The sequence below is a fragment of the Desmodus rotundus genome, chromosome 6 (genome assembly GCF_022682495.2).
Source record: "Desmodus rotundus isolate HL8 chromosome 6, HLdesRot8A.1, whole genome shotgun sequence".
Taxonomy (NCBI): Eukaryota; Metazoa; Chordata; class Mammalia; order Chiroptera; family Phyllostomidae; genus Desmodus; species Desmodus rotundus.
In genome coordinates, this window is record NC_071392.1 from 112,962,102 (window position 1) to 112,983,131 (window position 21,030).

Consider the following 21,030-nt stretch of genomic DNA (forward strand, 5'->3'; position numbering starts at 1 on the left):
AGTAGCATACAGAAGTGGGTGAAGTGACTGGAAATGGGGCAAGTGCCAGTAAAACCTCCAGAAACCAGGCAGCAGCACTGTCTCCTCTCTGGGCCCTCCCCACACACAGAGCCACAAAGTCACCCCACCCTGGCAAATAGCTAAGGCTCCACCCCATACAACTTAACAGGTGCGCTAAGTCAGGGAGTCAAAACAGATCTACCTACATTACAGAAACAAACACAGGGAGGCTGCCAACTTGAGACAAAGAAATACAGCCCAAATGAAAGAACAGAACAGAAAAAAAAAAAAACCAACCCCAAGACAGGAAAAGGACTAAACGAAACAAAGATAGTCAACCCATCAGGTGCAGAATTTAAAGCACTGGTGATCAGAGTGCTCAGAGAACTCACTGAGTACAGCAAAAACATTAAGGAAGAAATGAAGGCTACACTAAATGAAATTTTTTAAAAAATCCACAGGGAACTAACAATGAAGGGAAGGAAACTGAGATTCAAATCAATGATTTGGAACATGAGGAAGAAATAAACATTCAACCAGAACAGAAAGAAGAAACAAGAATTCAAAAAAAAAATGAGGACAGGCTTAGGAACCTCTGGGACAACTTTAAATGTACCAAAATCTGAAACCATAGGTGTGCCAGAAGAAGAGGAAGAGCAAGAATGGAAAACTTATATGAAAAAATACTGAAAGAAAAGCTCCCTAATTTGGTGAAGGAAATAAACATACAAGTCCAGGAATCACGAAGAGTCCCAAACAAGTTGGACCCAAAGAGGACCACACCAACACACATCATAATTAAAATGCCAAAAGTTAAAGGTAAGGAGAGAATCTTAAAAGCAGCAGGAGAAAAGGAGACAGTTACCTACAAAGGAGTTCCTATAAGACTGTCAGCTGATTTCTCAAATAAAACTTTGCAGGCAAGAAGGGATTGCCAAGAAGTATTCACAGTCATGAAAAGCAAGGACCTACAACCTAGATTACTTTACCCAGCAAAGCTATCATTTAGAATGAAAGGACAGATAAAGTCCTTCCCAATAAAGGTAAAGCTAAAGGAGTTCATCATCACCAAACTATTATTACATGAAATGTTAAAGGGACTTAGTTAAGACAAAGAGATCAAAACCATGAACATTAAAAAGGCAACAAATTCACAACTATCAACTGAATCAAAAAGAAAAAACAGAGAAATGAAGAAATCTTTTTTAAGGTGGCAGTGTAGGCAGACATGGCTCACCTCACTTCTTCACACAACCATATCAAAATTACAACTAAAATATAGACCCACCATCACTCAGGAACGTCAGAAATCAAGTTGAATGGAAGTCTGACAACTATGGAATTAAAGAAACCACATCCATCCAGAATGGTAGGAGGGGCGCAGATGCCGAACAGGCAGGAGCTACATCCACATGCAGTGGATAAAAATTCTGGAGGGATGTATCAAGAGCAAGGAGTCCCAGACCCACATCAGGGCCCCCAGCCTAGGATCCCAGCACCAGGAAGATAAGTCCCCAAAACTTCTGGCTGCAAAAATAGTGGGGATTGAGTCAGTGAAAGAAACCACTGGAGCCCCAAGCAGTTCCTCTTAAAGAACCCACACACAGATTCACCTACTCAGACTCATTCCCTCTGAGCTCCAGCACTAGAGGCAGCTTGAAAGGCACCAGTGGCAAAGAGGGAGAAACTGAAGTGTCTGGCATGAGGGTGAGCAGAGGCCATTGTCCCTTTGCTAAACCCTCCCCTCACAGAGCTGGCAAGCTGGTGCCATATCTGAGATTCCATCAACCTGGCTAACACTGACCCACCTTGGAGATCCCTAGAGGCTCTGCCCCACCCAACGTACGGGCCCAACCTAGCTCCTTTCCTGTAAGAATGGCTGGTCTTGGCTCCTAAATCCTACTGGCTTCAGTGAGTCCTAGTGGCAGCCATATTAGATTCACAGCTTGGCTTCACCTGGGAATCTCCAAGTTCAGCACAAGTAGCAGCCATCTCAGATTGCTTTACAGCTCAGGCAGGGTGCCCCAGTGGGAAAAACAGGTGGGGCTGACCTTGGCCTGCACCACCTGGGAATCCCCAGGGCCAGCGCGCCCAGAGGACAGCTACAGACCAAGTCAGAGTACAACCACCCTGCCCCTGCACAGCTGATCCTCCACAGAGGGCGGAGGTTGGTGATCAGTGATCACAGCCAGTTCTTGTAGCTGACTGGCCTGGATAAATCCCTGCCGTTGATCTGCCAACAGCAACCAAGGCTCAACTACAAGAGGAGGTTGCACTCAGCCCACATGAAGGGTGTACCTCAAGTACCCAGCCTGGATGATAGGGAAGGCTATGCCACTGGACCCTACAACAGGACACCTACTACATTAGACCACACTACCAAGACACCAAGTCAAAGCAGCTCTACCTAATACATAAAAACAAACACAGGGAGGCTGTCAAAACAAGGAGACAAAGAAACGTGGCCCAAATGAAAGATCAAAACTCCAGAAAAAGAGCTAAACGAAATGGAGATAAGCCATATATAAAACGCAGAGTTCGAAACACTGGTTATAAGGATGCTCAAGGAAATTAGTGAGGACCTCAGCAGCATAAAAAACACCCAGTCAGAAACGAAGGATAACTAATTCAGGGGTGTCAAACTCATTTTCACTGGGGGCCGCATCAGCCTCAAAGTTGTCTTCAAAGGGCCAAATGTAATTTTAGGACTGTATAAATGTAACTGCTCCTTAACACTTAAGCAAGAGCTCGGTGCTGCTGCTGAGTAGAAACAAGGTGCTGGGCCAGATAAAACAAGGTGGAAGGCCAGATTCAGCCCATGGGCCTTGTGTCTGCCACCTGTAGACTAACTGAAATAAAAGAACAATTTATAGGGAAACAATAGCAGAGTGGATGAAGCCCAGAATCAATGATTTGGAACATAAGGCAGGCAAAAATAACCAATCAGAACAAGAAGAAGAAAAAAGAATCCCAAAAAATGAGGATAGCATGAATAGCCTCTGGGACAACTTCAAGAGGTCCAATATTTGCATCATAGGGGTTCCAGATGGAGAAGAGAAAGAGTGAGAAATTGGAAATCTATCTGAAAAAAATAGTGAAAGAAAACTTCCCTAGTTTGGTGAAAGAAATAGACTTGTAAGTCCAGGAAGCACAGAGAGTCTCAATTATGATGGATGCAAAGAGGGCCACTCCAAAACACTTCATAATTAAAAGGCCTAAGGTTAAAATAAAGAGAGACTCTTAAAAGCAGCAAGAGATAAGAAGTTTGCTACCAGATAGTTAACAGATGGGAGCAAGGGAGGGGAGAATGGGTAAAGAGGTGAGGGGATTAAGAAATACAAATAGGAAGTTACAAAACAGCCGCGGGAATGTAAAGTACAGTATAGGAAAAGGAGTTGCCAAAGAACTTATATGCATGACCCATGGACATGAACAATGGTGGGAGTATTGCCTGAGGGAGTAGGGGGCACTGGGTGAAGGGGGGCGAAGGGAGAAAAATCAGGACAACTGTAATTGCATAATCAATAAAATAAAAAAATTCAAAAAAAAACCCCACCCTAAGCAAACAACCAGAACAGGAACAGAATCATAGGTATGGAGATGATTTGGAGGGTTATCAGCTGGGACAGGGAAGGGGGAAAATGGGGGAAATGGTGCAGGGATTAAGAGGCATAATTGGTTGGAACAAAATAGACAGGGGGATGTTAAAAATAGTATAGGAAATGGAGATGCCAAAGAACTAACACACACAACCCATGTACATGAACTAATGGGGGGGATTGCTGCAGGGAAGGGGGGTACCAAGTGGAGGAAGATAAAGGGAGACAATTGGGACTATAATAGCATAATCAATAAAATATACTTTTTTTAAAAAAAGGACCCCGCCCTGGATGGTGTGGCTCAATGGAGTGAGTGCCAGCCTATGAACCAAAGGGTTTGCCAGTTTGATTCCCAGTCAGGGCATACACCTGGGTTGTGGGCCAGGTTCCAGTAGGGGGTGTGCAAGAGGCAGCCACACATTGATGTTTCTCTCCTCTTCTCCCTCCCTTCCCCTCTCTCTAAAAATAAATAAATATTTTTTTTTAAAAAAAAGGACCCTAAAAAATATACATTATCTCATTTAATTCATACAACCCTGTGGGTATATGCTTTTACTGTTCCTAATTTACAAATGAAGAAACTAAGGCACAAAGAAGTTAAGCAACTTGGTCAAAGTCATACTGCCAATACATGGTAGAGCCAAAATTCAAAATCGGACAATCTAACTCTAGCACACACTGTTAATCCCTACAATATGATTCCTTCAGACTAGAATCCTTTCCTCTGTGACCAACTAAACTGATTATCTGAAACAAAGAATTAAAAGACTAAATTTTAGAGTCTACTCTTTCTTTGCACAAATAACTAAGTAATAAACCAAAGTTCACCTAAATGCAGATGGCATTTATGGATTTTTTCCTTGTCTTACAAGAAAAAAATTCTCTGTAAATGACAGAGAAAGGGTTAAGGAATCCAAAGCATGTATGCACACATACATCAGAAAGCATGTATGTTATTAGACATTTCTGGAGTGAGGTAAGCTCCATGCAGATGAATTCTTAGTTTAAAACTTTAAAGTGATGATACAGTACAAAACTTCTCTTTCTATCTATCAGGGTAAACAGTTTGTAGACATGAAATAAAATACAAGTTTCCTTAGGGCAGGGATGGTTTTTTCATCATGAGTCCCTGTAATCCTAGCATAAAGCAGCACTTAACATATATTCAATTATGTTTGAAACAAGAAACCCAAAGTTAATATCTTAAATTGCAATTCAGTGCAATCCTTATTATATCATCTTGCTTTTTACAATAATTACTGGTAAGTTTGTTTTCCTGACAAACCCAGAAAACCCTTGAGGCAGGGGTTTTATATTAAGCAACCTTTGGGACTTAGCACAACAGGAGCTCAATGAATGCTTGCTGAATATTACAAACTTAACATTTCTTTACCTGGGTTTCCTACAAGTCTCTCTTTCTACTAATGTTCAAGGTAGAGCTTAAAATGCTTCTCAATTATAAAGCACTGGATATTATGAAGTGCTACTATGAGATATTTCTGAAACCAGTCCTATATTGTGTTATCAACAAAGCCCTGAAAAATTAATGAACTAGCACAGAAAGTACTAAGTATAATCAAAGAATGAGTTAGAAGGAATCTGAGAGATGATGTTTAATACTTTCAATAAACAAGTGAGGAAAGAGAGACCCAGAGAGATTTATGTGAATTGCCCAAGATCATAGAATTTAAGTAACAAGTAATCCAAGGCTAGAACCCAGGTCTTCTGAATGTTGGCCGAGTTTTCTTTCCACAGTGAAGTACTTTGTGAGCTCAGAATGAAGTGGATACTTTTAGAAATATTTTAAAGAAATTTGGTATGGAGAATGATCTTTCCCAGAACATAAGTTTTTGTGAGATATTACATCACCATTAAATAAATGAAAGCTGCCATGTTCCTTTACTGCAGATAACACCATCTCCTTTCCCTCCCTTTTTTTTTGGTCTACATATATATTTTCATGTTCACGTCTTTCCTTTCACTGTCAGTCTAAGAATTCTTCCGTTTACCATTTCTACTTTTCCTCTCACTCATTCTTTTTCCTAGTATCTCTCACAAAGCACCCCATCATCTCCTTGTTTTCTCTCCACAATGATAAAAAAGAACAGATTAAGCACACGTTTGATTATAGCGCTGGGAAACCATAATAAGCAAATCCCTGCCCTGGCAATAAGTTAACAAAAAATAAAATAAAAAAAGGTTCCTAAAGATGACTAAATAATAAACACTGATGTTTACAGTAGAGACAAGAACATTTATATGAAGGGAAGTGGTAATGACAACAAGTAGTAGAAAGATAAAGGTTAGACAAGGGAAAGGGACCACTCTCTTCTTATTCAGCTTCCTCACCTACCAATTCATCTGCTCTACTTCACTCACTCCCTATTCTCTTATTGCTATCTTTTCATATGTTCTACTTTTTTTAATCCAGTACTCTTCCTTTCCTCTCTCCTGATCTTTTAAAGTGAATCTGTCCTGTCCTCATATTTTCTTTTTGACTATTACTGCCAACTTCTCCCTTTGTAGATCTAGATAATGTCTTAAGTTATAAACTCCTGTTTTCTACAGATTTAATATGTATGACTTTATTTGATCCTCACAACAATGTCAGGGAGGCAGGTAAAAAGCAATACATCTATTTTAGAAATAAACACTGAGTCCCAGCAAGATTAAATAATTTATTAAAAGTCAGTTTGTCAGTGGCAAAAATCAAATGAGAACACAGACCTATTCTTTCCAAGTCCTCCATTTTTTTCCCACTGTACCATGTTGCCTTCTTTTTAATTCCTGACTTTTTTACTATATCCAGGCAAATGCCTAGACAAGTGTACAGAAATGTTTATAAAACAGCACAAATGGGAAAAGTGTATGTATATCTAAGGAAGCTAGAAAAACAGAAAAGTCAGAGGGCCATATTAAGAGCACAGTGTGGCCCCAGCTGGTATAGCTCAGTGGACTGGGTGCAGGCTTGTGAACCAAAGGGACACCAGTTTGATTCCCAGTTAGGGGACATGCCTGGGTTGCAGGCCAGGTCCCCAGTAGGGGATGTGTGAGAGGCAACTACACATTAGTCTTTCTCTCCTTCTCTTTCTCCTCCTCTTCCCCTCTAAAAATAAATTAATAAAAAAAATCTTAAAAAAAAAAAAAAGGACAGTGTGACTCACATGCTAATTCTTATAGAGGAGACTTTGGATTTCAGATCTAGGTAGAACTATTTTTTCAACCAACTGATATAGTCAGCATTAATAGTGCCCTCTCACCATACCTCCCACAGCAGTTATATGACCAAGGCGCACCCTCTGCACCATTCCTGTGCCGCAATCTCTCTCACAGGCATGCCATCGTACCTGAAGTTCTCACCGTTCAAGTCACGAGTCACTTCTTTGGGTTAAGGCGTTGTCTCCAGAAGGCCACTGTTAAACACATGTTACCTGAGAGGGGAAAAAAGGGTCCATTAACTCATTGCTTCTATGGTTAAATGCATCAAATTAGCGATGACCTTGGGAACCTGACAGCACAGTATTTTTTAAAGGTTCACTGGATAGATAATTGTTCATGGGGCAGGCAAGAGACTCATACATAGTGGGTTATTCTGGGTAAGATGGCTACATGGCAAAAAATGAGAGTAGCCATATAAACACATATTCTACCTCTAGTCACCATAAGGGAAAGTCTCTGCAATCTGGAAGCTCCTAGGGATAGGAGGATAAAAAAAAAATACTCTAAGGATCTGACTATAGTCAGTTCTGAAAAGAAGCAAAAGAGCCAAGCTGGCAGCAGTTTTCCAAGAACAGTCAGTATACTGCTAGACTGAAGAAGGATAGAAGCAGAAAAAGCTTCTGGTTAACTATGTCCTTCTAGTTGTAAGGCTAGTTTCCAACCGAACATTTTTAGCTGAGTGCCAACCTCCCAACCAGAGAATACTGCAATTCAACTCTGCAACACCCCCCCCTTTGCTAATTTATATTGACTCAAAGCCAGTATCATTTACAGCCACAAAAATCAACACGCCTTTACTGAGCGCTTATTATGAGCCCAAAATTTGACTAGGTACTAAAAATACAGAAAAAAAAAAAACCCTGTATACACTTTTGCCTTAACTTGTATAAAGGAAACCAATCCCCAAAACCCAAAATTGAGAGACGAGAAATAAGAAAGTATTATTTCTTATACTGGTGTGGCTCAGTAGACTGAGCACCAGCCTGCGAACAAAGGATCACCAGTTCAATTCCCAGTCAGGGCACATGCCTGGGTTGTGGTTCCCCAGTAGGGGGCACTCCAGAGGCAACCACACATTGATGTTTCTCTCCCTCTTTCTTCCTTCCCCTCTTTAAAAATAGATAAAATCTTAAAAAAAAAAAAGAGTTAACTAATTCTTATCAGTACTAACACAAATTTCTTAAGCCAGAATGAATACAACAAAACTTACTTCTAGGCCAAAGTTCCTTGTTAAACTCCTGCCTTAACAGTCAAGAGGCAAAGACTAGAAAAACCTTTTTTTTTTCTTTTGGTCTAATACCAAAAGCTCTTTAGTAGCACACATCCATCTTGGTACACTGGAGAATAACCCACAAAGAGTTACAAAACTTGGTTCTACTTCTAGCTGATTCTTAACTAGTTTTAGCTAAATAATTTAACCTGCTTAGGACTTTATTTAAAAAGACAAACAAAAACCCCCAGAAAACTAAAAGGATGGACTAGTCTAAGACTAGCATATACCTGGTACATATACCTCCCACTAGAGAACTATGTCCACAGGAGGTTCACCAATAATCATAACTCACTTTCCCAGAGAACCCATATGACAAAAATCTTTTCTCAACACATTACTTCTAGAAGATACTTCAAAGCAGAGTTGGCCCATAAACCAAAATATATTTGCTACTGTGGACTAGATAATCTCTGCAATCTCTAAATTTATAATACCAGCTTTCTGAGGGTGAAAGAAAAACACTTCTAACAGGCTTAGACCACTAATGTTGACAGTTATAAATTTCAGTCTAAAATCCAAGTTCTCTAAATTGAACCCAATCTGGTTCTTTGTAATTTTTTAAAGATGCTAATAAACAATATACTCTGATACCATTAACATATATAGCCTGCCAATATTATTCACATTTGCTAATGGGCTTTTTTTGGCAGAAAAGGAGCCTTTTACCCACACTGGCCCTAAAAAAAAAAAAAAAAAAAAAAAAATCATCCAAAATTATGTCAACAATATTGCATTAGTAAAGAACTAAACCCAACCCCCTGATCATCCCCACAGCCTCTCTCCAAGGTCAAGACTCTTCACCTCTCACCTAGACCTCTGCAACAGCCATTCTTCCATCCTTTCACTTATCAGAGCCATGTATTTTTCTTTCTAAAATACACATGTATTCATATCACTTCCCCATTTAAAAATTGATATTTACTGCTAACAACATATAACTCAAGATTTTTAGCATTATACTTAAAACTTTTCCTATAACTGCCTCACTTGTACCTTTCTGGCCTCACATCTCATAACGCTCTCCTTCTCCACTCCACACTCTGTTCCCTGAAACTTTTTTCTTCCACAATCCCCTGCATTTACACACAGCATTAAGGTGTTTCCCCTGCCTGCCCTGTTCTTCCCCTTCCCCATCCCCATCACACTCACTCATCATCTATCAATAAGACCTGTATTAGGTGCACAGGCAGGTTCTGCCTCCTTCTCTGGCAACCTCAGAGAGAACTGGTCACTTACTCTTCTATCTCAAAGCTTTTTAAGCTGTCCTTGTTATAGCCACAGTACTGTTTGCCTCAGCGGTTCCCCAGACCATCACAATTGCTTGAGGCATGTTTTAACAGGAAATTCTGCAGGTCCAACCCAGGGGTACTAAATCAATCTCAAGAGATGAAACCCTGTTATTTCTACTTTTAAAAAGTTCCCCTAATTATTCTAATGGTCAAATTTGGATACTACTTGTTTGTCTATCTCTTCCAGTAGGTGTAAAGGGGTGTGCGAGTGTGTGTGTGTGTGTGTGGAATGTAGAAATGATTTAAACTAGAATACACTAGAGAAGTATTCTGCACTTGGTTTTTCTTTTGTTTTCATACAACATTTTTGTTGACCCGGCTCATGCTGAAGATGAAGAATTCATTTTGGACTCACATCCCCAGAATTTACATTCGTTGTTCAAAAAAGCAATTGAATTTCCACCTTCATATCTAAATATTAAAAATTGAGTAAACCCATGAATACACAACACGGGCTTTCTCACCAGATCTGCCACAAGAACTTTATTTTTGGCTGAGTAAAAACCCTTGGCCGATTTTGAGGGTAGAAATACATACAGCCTTTACATACTTCCATAAGATCGATTTGCATTAGGAATAGATGTCAGAGACCCCAAATCAGTGTCGTGATAGGAGGCTGGCTCCAGTACCTCAGTAATTTTCGAAGAAAAATTCCATTCTTCCCTATCCACCCCTCACTCCCCCCAATAAAATGTAACAACATTAGGATAGAATGTAACCAAGAAAAGAGGTTACTTTTTTTGTTACTGGGAAATCATGAATTTCGGGTAGTTTGCAAGTTCACCTGGTTACATCTCTAACTTCAGGCCCAAACCGTGTTTTATCTCTGTAAATCCCATCTCGGAACTAAGTCTGAAAACTTGAGTTCCTCACAAAGTCATGTCCTCATCCTGTTTCGGCCCTTAGAATACGTTCGCGGTTACTCTTTTCTTTTCTCTACTAAAGCAAAGGGCACTTGAGGAGGGAGGGCAGTGACAGTTCCACGTCTGCAAAACTTCGCGCCGGGAGGCGCCAGCTGGGCGGTGGCAGCAGCGGGCACGCAGGAGGGCGCCCGGGCCGGGACCACCACGCTGGAGGACAATAGAGGGAAGAAACACGGAGCCGAGGGGAAGCAGCCGCTGTGCTAGGCCCCCCTCGCGACTGTGGGCTCCAGAAAGTCTCGGGAAGACCGGCCGGGTGGCAGGTGGGCCCAGCCACCGCCCCTTAAAGGGCCACGTCGCCCGCGCCGACCGCTGCCGCCGGGCCCCGCGTTCAGGCCGGGCCGCGGGAGGGTGGCCCCGGGGAACACTGCGGGGCGCGCGGGGTCTGGACCCTGACGGTTCTCGCCACGGCCCAGCCCTCTCGTAGCCTGGTGCTCGCGGGCCGAGAAGCTCCAGAGTCTCAGCTCGACGGCGGCCCTTCGGCGCGTCCGGCCGTCCCACCCCCCACCCGGCCGCAGCCACTAGCCCGAGGTCTCCGCGCCCCCAACCGGCACCGGCTCTAAGGGAAGAGGGAGCAGCCGCGGCTCTGGATCCCGGGTTGCGCGCCGCATTCCTCCATTCCTCATTGTCCTCCGACATTCTTTTCCCCCCTCTCCCCAGAACTGCCCCCAGTCCGCCAGTGGGTGTTTACCGGGACTCGGGGCGGCGGCGACTCTTCAGTCCCTCGACTAAGATGGCAGCCGGTTCCGAGCCCCAACTACAGCGACTAGAGCGAGTTGGCGGCCAACGCGCAGGCGCCTCCGGGTTTGGACGGGTTCGCACTACAATCCCCAGAAGGCCTTGCGCAATAGCCAGCTGCCCTCCAGAACTGGCAGGGACTGGTGGACGCTGCCAGATTGGTTTGCTTGCCTTCGCAGGTGAGAGGGGTTCTTGGATTGCTCTCAGCACCCCTAGGCTTTTCTTTTAACCCCCACCCCCATCAATAGCACAACCTCTAAAGTCTGTAGCTGTGGTCCCCAAACTACACTGTGAATCAAAATCATCCGAAGGAATTGTTAAATCTTAGACCGCTGGATCCCACCCCCAGAGTTTGTAATTCAACAGATCTGGATGGGTTCTATTGTAACAGTTTGCATTTCTAACAAGCTACTGGTGGAGGATCACACTTTGAAAAACACTGGATTATAGTACATTCCGGGGTTAACATTGATTGGGTTCAAATCTACCTTTTACAAGGGTGCACTTAGGGATGATGAAAATAGCTTACCCAACCTGGCAGATGTTCTAAGGGCTGAGCTTCTTAAATTCTCACAACAAATCTATGAGGGAAGTACCCTCATTATCCTCGATTTACAGATGCATGAATCAGGTAGTCTGGCTTAAGAGTCCATCCTCTTAACTACCTTCATGGGTTCTTTGTGAGAATGAATATACTGTGCAATTAGACTCAGAGACAGAAGTAAGTGCTTAGTAATTAGTGACCTTTGTTATTATTGTTTAGCATGTTTCCTCCTAATGAAAATAATCTGTTACCATCTGGAAAGTCACTCATACTTTTCAAAGTACTTTTAAACCCTTCATGTTAATGTTTCCTGAAATATGACAGGAGAGCTCGTTAAAGATATAGATTCCTAGACCAGTATACCATGAAGATTCTCTAGGGCAGTCATTCTCAGACTTTAGTGCCCACCAGAATCACCTGGAGGATCTGTTCAACAGTAGATTGCTGGGCTCCACCCCCATAATTTCCAATTCAGTAGGTCCCCCTTCGGTGGGTCTGAGAATGCACATTTTTAATCAAGGACCGCATCTGGAGAATCACTGCCATAGGACACTAGGGTTTCTCAATTTTTTTTCCAATTACAGTTTACATTCAATGTTATTTTCTATTAGTTTCAGGTGTGCAGTATAGTGGTTAGACAGTCATATACTTTGCAAAGTGGTATTGGGTCCCCCCTGCCCATATTTCAAGTACCCACCTGACACCATACTTAATTATTACAATATTATGGACTATATTCCCTATACTCTACTTTACATCCCTGTGACTATTTTGTAACCACCAATTTGTACTTCTTAATTCGTTCACTTTCTCACTCATGCCTCTAACCTCCCTCACCTTTGGAAACCATCAGTCTGTTTTCTGTGTCATGAGTCTGTTTCAATTTGGTTTGTTCACTTATTTTGCTCTTTAGATTCCATATATAAGTGAAATCATATGGTATTTGTCTTTCTCTGACTGATTTATTTCACTTCGCATAGTGTCCTCTAGGTCAATCCATGCTGTCGCAAGTGGTAAGATTCCATTCTTTTTTATGACCAAGTAATAGCCATTATACATATGCACCAAAACTTTTTTATCCACTCATCTATTGATGGGCACCTGAGTAGTTCCCATATGTTAACTATTGTAAATGACACTGCAATAAACATAGAGGTCCACATACTTTTTCAAATTAGTGTTTTGGGTTTCTTCCAATATGTACCCAGAAGTGGAATCACTGGGTAATATGAGAGTTCAATTTTTTAATTTTTTGAGGACCTTTCATACTGTTTTCCATAGAGGCTGCACCAATCCGAATTCCCACCAACAGTGCACCAAAGGTTCCCTTTTCTCCACAACCTCAACACTTGTTGTTTCTGGATTTGTTGATGACAGCTATTCTAACAGGTGTTCAACTTTTTTTTTAAATCATCTCTCTAAGGAACATTTTTAGACACTTTTCCCCTAATCATTCCCCCCATAACATTTTAAAACTTTTATTTTTGGGAGAGAGAGAGAGAAACATTAATTTGTTATTCTACTTTATGCATTCATTGGTTTAATCTTTTTTTAAACATTTTATTTCTTTATTTTTAGAAAGAGGGGAAAGAAGGGAGAAAGGGAGAGATAGAAACATCACTGTGTAGTTGCCTCTTACCTGCCCCCTATTGGAGACCTGGCCCGCAACCCAGACACGTGCCCTGACTGGGAATGGAGCCAGTGACCCTTTGGTTCGCAGGCCGGTGCTCAATCCACTGAGCCACACCAGCCAGGGCTTCATTGGTTGATTCTTATATGTGCTCTGACCAGGAATCAAACCCACAACCTTGGCACATCAGGATGACACTCGAACCAACTGACCTACCTAGCCAGGGGCCTCCCCACATGAAATTTTAATATCACAAATATATGGTATGTCTATTTACCATATGAATACCTGTGTTTTTACATAAAAATGTTTTTACAAATATCCTCTTCACCTCTGACCAATTTTTGTCCCATTAAGACTGTATTCTCAAAGTGGGTATAGCTGTACTTATCTCTGACAAAATAGATTTCAAGATAAAAAAGGTAACAAGAGACAAAAATGGACATTTTATAATGATCAAGGGGACAATAACATCAAGTAGACACAACACGTCAATATATATGTACCAAATCACTCTGGCTGGTGTGGCTCGGTTGGGCATCACCCAGCAAAGCAAAAGGTCGTCAGTTCCTTTCCAGTCAGGACACATGCCTAGGTTGTGGTTCCGTCCCCATCCCGGCAGGTTGTGTGAGAGAGGCAACCTATCAATGTTTCTCTCTCATGTTGATGTTTTTTCAACCCCTCTCTTTCTCTCTCCTTCCTCCTCTCTCTTAAATAAATAAATAAATAAATAAATAAATAAATAAATAAATATTCACAACATACTAAAAAGATAATACTTCACTATCAAGTGGGGTTCTTTCCATGGGCACAAGGATAATTCAACATCTGCAAATCAATCAATGTGATACACCATATTAACAAAATATATTGATATGATTGTATCAATAGATGCAGAAAAAACATTGGACAAGATGCCAAATCCATTTATGATTGAAAAACTCAATAAAATGGGTATAGAAGGAAGTATCTCAACATAATAAAGGCCATATATGACAAACCTTCAGCTACTATCATACACAATGGAGAAAAACTGAAAGCTTTTCCTCCAAGATAAGAAACAAGACCACTCTCATCACTATTATTCAACATAGTAGTAAAAATCCTAGCCAGAGCAATCAGGCAAGAGAAAGAAATAAAAGGCATCCAAATTAGGAATGCAGAAGTAAAATTGTCTTTCTGCAGATGACATGATTCTCTTCTTTTTTTTTAAGATTTTACTTATTTATTTTCAGAGAAAGGGAAGGGAGGGGGGAAGGGAGACAAATATCAATGTGTGAGAGAAACATTTGTCGGTTGCCACTTACACGTGCCCCAACTGGGGACCGAGCCCACAACCCAAGCATGTGCCCTGACCAGGAATCAAACCAGAAACTTTTTGCTTTGTGGGATGACGTCCAACCAACTGAGTCACACAGATCAGGGCGACATAATTCTTTATATAAAAAACCCTGAAGACTCTACCAAAAAACTATTAGAAACAATAAACAAATACAGTAAAGTTGCAGAATACAAAATTAATGTACAGCCCTGGCCAGTTTGCTCAGTTGGTTAGAGTGTTGCCCCAATACGCCAAGGTTGTCAGTTCGATCCCCAGTCAGGGCACATACAAGAATCAACCAATAAATGCATAAATGAATAAGTGGAACAATAAATTGATTTTTTTCTCTCTCCCCCTTCCTCTCTTTATCTCTCTCTAAAATCCATAAATTAAACAAATAAATAAAAAATAAATAAATAAATAAATAAAATAAATAAAATTAAAAATTTTAAAATCAATGTACAAAAATCCATTGTGTTCCTATGGATTTCATTGTTCCTAACAATGAAATTTCAGAAAAAGAAAAGAAAAAAATTCCATTTGCAATTGCAAAAAATACAATAAAATAACTAGAAATAAACTTAATAAAGGATGTGAAGGACCTATACACTGAAAACTACAAGACATAATTAAAAGAAATTGAAGACACAAAGAAATGGAAAGATATTTCATGTTCATGGATTGGAAGAATCAACATAGTTAAAATGGCCATAACACCCAAGGCAATAAATACACAGATTAAATGCAATCCCCATCAAAATCCCAATGGCATTTTTTTAAGAAATAGAACAGAAAGTCATCAGATTTGCATGGAACCACAAAAGACTCCAAATAGCAAAGCAATCTTGAGAAAAAGGAACAAAGCCAGTGGAGTCATACAGACTCCCTGACTTCAAATTATACTACGAAGTGATGATAATCAAAATGCCATGGTACTGGCAGAAAAACAGACACACAGAATTGAGATCCCAGAAAGAAACCCACATGTATATGGCAAATTACATTTTTGACAAAGGAGTCAAAAACATACAGTAAAGAAAAGAAAGCCTCTTTGATAAGCGGTGCTGGGAAAATTGAAAAGCCACATGCAAAAGAATGAAACTAGGCTGCTAATTGTCGCCATACACAAAAATTGTCTAAAAATGGATCAAAGACCTAAATACAATATCTGAAACAAATTACATACAAGGAAACAAAGGTACTGCCCTGGCTGGTATGGCTCAGTGGGTTGAGCCCTAGCCTGCAAACCAAAGGGTCGCTGGAGGGTCGCTGGTTCAATTCCCAGTTGGGGCACATGCCTGGGTTGCGGGCCAGGTCTCTGATGAGGGGTGCGCAAGAGGCAACCACACATCTATTTGTTTCTCTCTCTCTCTTCTCCCTCCCTTCCCCTCTGTCTAAAAATAAACAAATAAAATCTTTTAAAAAAATGAAACAAGTGACAGAGCCCCTGCTGGTGTGTCTCAGTAGGTTGGGCATCATCCCACAAATCAAAAGGTGTCAAGTTTGGGCACATTCCTGAGTTGCAGGTTTGGTCCCCAGTTGGGGCACAAACAGAAGGCAGCCAATCAATATTTCTCTCACACATCAAGTTTCTCTCCCTCTCCTTCTCCCTCCCTTCCCCTCTCTCTAAAATCAAACATAAAAAGAAAAATAAATTTTAAAGAAGAAACATGAGCGACAGGGAGAAAATATGTGCAAAACTAATGTATGATAAAAAATTTGTCCCTAGGCTGGTGTGGTTCAGTGGATTGAGCACCCGACTGGAAACCAAAAAGTTGCCAGTTTGATTCCCAGTCAGGGCACATGCCTGGGTTTCTGGCCAGGTCTGCAGCTGGGGGTGTGCAAGAGGCAACCGACGGCACTTGGATGTTTCCACTCCTGTCTTTCTCCCTCCCTTGCCCTCCCTCACAAAATAAATTAAAAAAAATTTCTGTCCAAAATAAACAAAGAACTCTTTAAACTCAATATTAAGACAAAAGATTTCAGTAAACATTTCACCAAGACATGGCCAATATGCACATGAAAAGATGCCTAATATCATTAGTCATGAATGGAGTGCAAATTAAAATCACAAGGAGATGCCATTTTTATACCCCCTAGAATGGTTGTTAAAAAAAAAAAACAAAAAAAACAAAACTCCAGACATGAACAAAGATTGACAAGAATGTGGAAAAACAGGAAGTCTCATACATCACTGGTAGAAATCTAAAATGGTATAGCCACTTTGAAAAACTGTTTGTTGGTTTCTTTTTTTAAAGTTTTTTTAAAGTATATTTTATTGATTATGCTATTACAGGTGTCCCATTTTTTTCCTCCCCTTTATCCCCCTCCACCCTGCACCCCTGTCCCACCAGCATTCTCCCACCTTAGTTCATGTCCATGGGTTGTACATGTAAGTTCTTTGGCCTCTCCATTTCCTATACTATTCTTAACCTCCCCCTATCTATTTTGTACCTACCATTTCTATTTCTTATTCCCTGTACCTTTTCCCCCACTCTGCACTCCCTCCCCGCTGATAACCCTCCATGGGTTGCCTCTCGTATGTACCCTGACCAGGGACCGAACCCAGAACCCATGCATGTGCTCCGACCGGGAATCAAACAGATGGCCTTTGGCTTTGAGGAACAACATCCAACCAACCGATCCACGCCAATCAAGGCAATAGCTGTGTGACCTCCTGCAAATCACCAACTTCTCTGAGCCTCAGTTTCCTCAGCTGTAAACATGGAAATGATACTTTCAAAATACATACATATAAAACAAAGCAATACACAAAAGACAGTAAGGGAACAACCCAAATGTTATCAATGAGAGAATGAATAAAATAAATTATAGTATATTCACACAATAGAATACATAGAACAATAGGAAGGACAAACTACTGCTACACACAAAAACATGGATGAATTTCACAAACATCCTGATGAGTAAAAGAAGTCGAACAAACAATAAAACATACACCATAAAAAATTGTGCTTTAAAAAAATTGTACCTTTTGTTAATGTTTATGAACCAGTAAAACAAACACAAGGTGACAGAGGTAAGAATACTGGTTACTCTGGAGTGGCAGGAATGAGCTGGGAGAGCTCACGAGGGAGCCTTCCGGGGCATGGGAAATGCTCTATATGTCGATCTGATCTGGTTACACAAAAATCTTTTATATACACACACATATAAATTCAACTGCACACAATATTCGTACCATTTACTGTATACATGTTATAGTTCAATATATAATTGTAATAACTAAAAAGACAGGCATGATAAACACGAGATGCAGGAGGAAGGTTATCTCGGTCAGGGAAAGGGTTAGGAGGGGAGGAGGGCATACAGTTAAATACAGGTTATTGTGAGGTTTTGCGTTTATTTTGGGATGGTGGATTCACAAATACCTATATCATTTACTTTGAGAAACAAATAACCCAAAAATAATTTTAAAATAATACAAGAGATACACATACCTGATAGAGTTGTTATGGGTTACATCCATCAGGATTCTTATTTGCAAATAAGAGAACCCAACCCTGTTTACCTTGAGTAAGAAAGAAATTTATCCAAGGATGTTAAGCAGCTCAGAGTCTCCCTGAAAGTCGAGCTCTAGGCCTGTGGGCTGTGTGCAGTTAGGAGCAACTCCCAAGATCACCCCAGAGATTCAGGCAGGCTAGGAGAGATGCCAGGTCCCAAATGTAGGGCAAGGACAGCTCGCTTTGCCCACCCTGAGCTTGCGATGCTACCAATAGCTACCACCCTTACTTCTCTGTGCCTCATTTGTGAAACAGGAATATACTTGTATATTTTAGGGGTGTGTGGACACCTACAGGAAATCATGCATAAAAAGGGCTGTACCAGACGCCAGGCACACTGCAAATGTCTATTCAATTAGGGTTAGCAGAGGTAAGGTCATGTGGTAGCTGACAGGAATGCAGGTAAGATCCCCCGGGATTCTGAGGAATTCTTGGAGGAGACCTGATAGGGAGTGACAGCCTGCTTTGCCAAATGGGGTCCAGGAAATATGGAATTTTTTTTCTTTTAAGATTTTATTTATTTATTTTAAAGAGAGGGGAAGATAGGGAGAAAGAAAGGGAGAGAAACATCAATGTGAGAGAGAAACACCGATTGGCTGCCTCTCACATGTACCCCAACTGGGACCAGGCCCACAACCCAGGCATGTGCCCTGACCCAGAATGGAACCAGTGACCTTTGGCTTTGTAGGATGACGCTCAACCAACTGAGCCACACTGGCCAGGGCTGCAGTTCTTTTAAAAGTCATTTTAATAAGAACGTGTTAACCTTGTACAGATGCTATCATGCCTGTTATCTTATTTAATTTTCATAATTTGCAAAGGGTAAAGACTATGAGAGCCAGAAATACTCAGAACTGACTTTAGCTCTGCAACTTCCTGGCTGTGTGGTCTTGAGCAAATGACTTAATTTCTCTGAGCCTTTGTGACCTCATCTGTAAAATGGGAAAATAATGAGATGCCATGAGGACCAAATGAGAGAGGATACGTGCCACAACTGGCGCAGGGTAGGTGCGTGATAAAGGTAATAGAAGCAGGTGTTATTTTGTTTAATTGATTAATTATTTATTTATCTTGGAGAGAGGGGAAGGGAGGGAGAAAAAGAGGGAGAGAAACATTGATCGGTTGCCTCTTGCACGCCCCCAACTGGGGACCTTGCCCACAACCCAGGCATGTGCCCGGACTGGGAATCAAACCAGCGACCTTTTGATTCTCAGGCCAGCACTCAATCCACTGAGCCACATCAGCCAGGGCTAGAGATGAGTGAGATTTAAAAATACACTGGACATTACAGAAGAAAAGACTGGTAAACTTGAAGATACAGCAATAGAAAACATCTAGAAGAAAACACAAGAGAAAAGAGAATTTTATAATAATGAACAGAGCATCAGTGAGCTGTGAGATAACTTCAAGTAATCTAATACTTGTGTAATTAGAGTCTCTGAAAAAGAGGAGGCTGGGATAGAAACATTATTTGAAATAAGAATAGCTGAAAATTTTCCAAATATGATGATATAATAGTGTATGTAGAAAGAAAGCCCAAGAAACCTACTTTTAAAACTACTAGAACTAATAAAAAGATCAATATACAGCCCTGTCTGGTGTAGCTCAGTTGGTTGGCTGTATCTCTAGCACATGTATGTTTCTCTCCCTCTCTTTCTCCCTCCTTTCCCCTCTCTCTAAAAATAAATAAATAAAATTTTTAAAAAAGCTTTAACTTCTCAAAAAAAATCTCATTCATCTCCAGAAGTTAGACTTCTTTTTTATATCTTCCATATTTCTGCTTATCTTTTTGCACATGGATAATACAGTTTTCATAATTGTTTTAATGTCTTTGCTCATTCTAACAGCTATGTCAATTCTGGGTCAGTTTCAATTCATTTTTCTCCTCATTATTTCCTGTTTTGCATGACTAATGAAATTTTTTATTGGATGCCAGATATTGTGAATGTTACCTGTTGGCTGCTGGATATTTCTGTAATTTTTGTAAGTATTCTTGAATTTTGCTCTGGAATGCAGTTATTTGTAAACTGGTTGCTATTTTGGGGTCTGGCTTCTAGAAATAGGTAGGACCAAAGCAGTGCTTAGTCTAGGGCAGAGGTGTCCAAATTTTGGCATCTCTAGGCCACACTGGAAGAAGAAGAGTTGTCTGGTGCCACACGTTAAATACACAAACACTAATGAAAACTGATGAGCAAAAAAAAGGTCCGTGCATAATTTTCATGATATCCGCCACCACAGAGAAGCAAAAAGGTCCTCACATAATAACCCTAATGATGCAGCGACCCCTTCAATAATCTTTTAAAATCGTCGAGCAGGTCCCAAGTTTGTGATCACTAGTACAGAAAATGGACATATCTAAGTAACGAAACAGTAATAAAACTTAGTAATTAAACTCAGTAATGCTTTGAATAAATTTATGATTTTGTGTTGGGCAGCATTCATAGCCATCCTGGGCCGCACGTGGCCTGCGGGCCGCAGGTTGGACACCCCTGGTCTAGGGCTAATTTTTCTCTACCACTGAGTTCTGTGTTCTCTACTGAGTGCCCTATGAACCACAAGGCTTTTCAGTCTGGCTAGTGGGAACAGGCACATAGTGACTGTTGGGCCACAGTCAGGCTAGTGGGCACAGTGAGCAGAAACACTGTCACCTCTAATCTTTTTGGATGGTTCTTCCCCAGGCTTTGAATAGTTTCTTCACGTGCACGTGCTAGTAAGTGAGTATTTGAGTAAATCTCCAGAGTTCTCTCTGTACACAACGCTCTCTCCTCTCGGGTGCTCTGCCAACTCAAGCATCTTTGGTTTCTCCAGACTCTCAGCTCTGTCTCCCCAACTCGGAGAGTCTGTTGGGCTCCACCTGGGTTCCCCTCCTTGCACCATAGCTTGAAAACTCCCAAGACAGTAATTTTGGGAAATCATAGGTCGTACCTCATTTGTTTCCAGTGTTAGTGGTCACTGTCCTTCATTACCTCAAGT

At 41.0% G+C, this 21,030-nt stretch overlaps 1 protein-coding gene across 8 annotated transcripts in view; it reads right to left on the minus strand.

Moving 5' to 3' along the window:
* Positions 1–18,272, minus strand: part of ITCH (itchy E3 ubiquitin protein ligase) — a 106,069-nt gene extending 87,797 nt beyond the window's left edge. For 4 of the 8 annotated variants that reach the window (XM_053925976.1, XM_053925974.1, XM_053925975.1 and 1 more), the window contains exons 1-2: positions 10,992–11,124; positions 6,947–7,030 (exon numbers count right to left, since the gene is read on the minus strand). The gene's annotated coding sequence lies outside the window, so the exon portion shown is untranslated. Of the gene's footprint in view, positions 1–6,946; positions 7,031–10,164; positions 10,186–10,991; positions 11,125–17,994; positions 18,015–18,065 lie in introns of those variants that run through there. The other 4 variants (XM_053925971.2, XM_053925970.2, XM_053925973.1 and 1 more) reach the window with 4 other exon arrangements.
* Between the last annotated feature and the right edge of the window lie 2,758 nt (positions 18,273–21,030).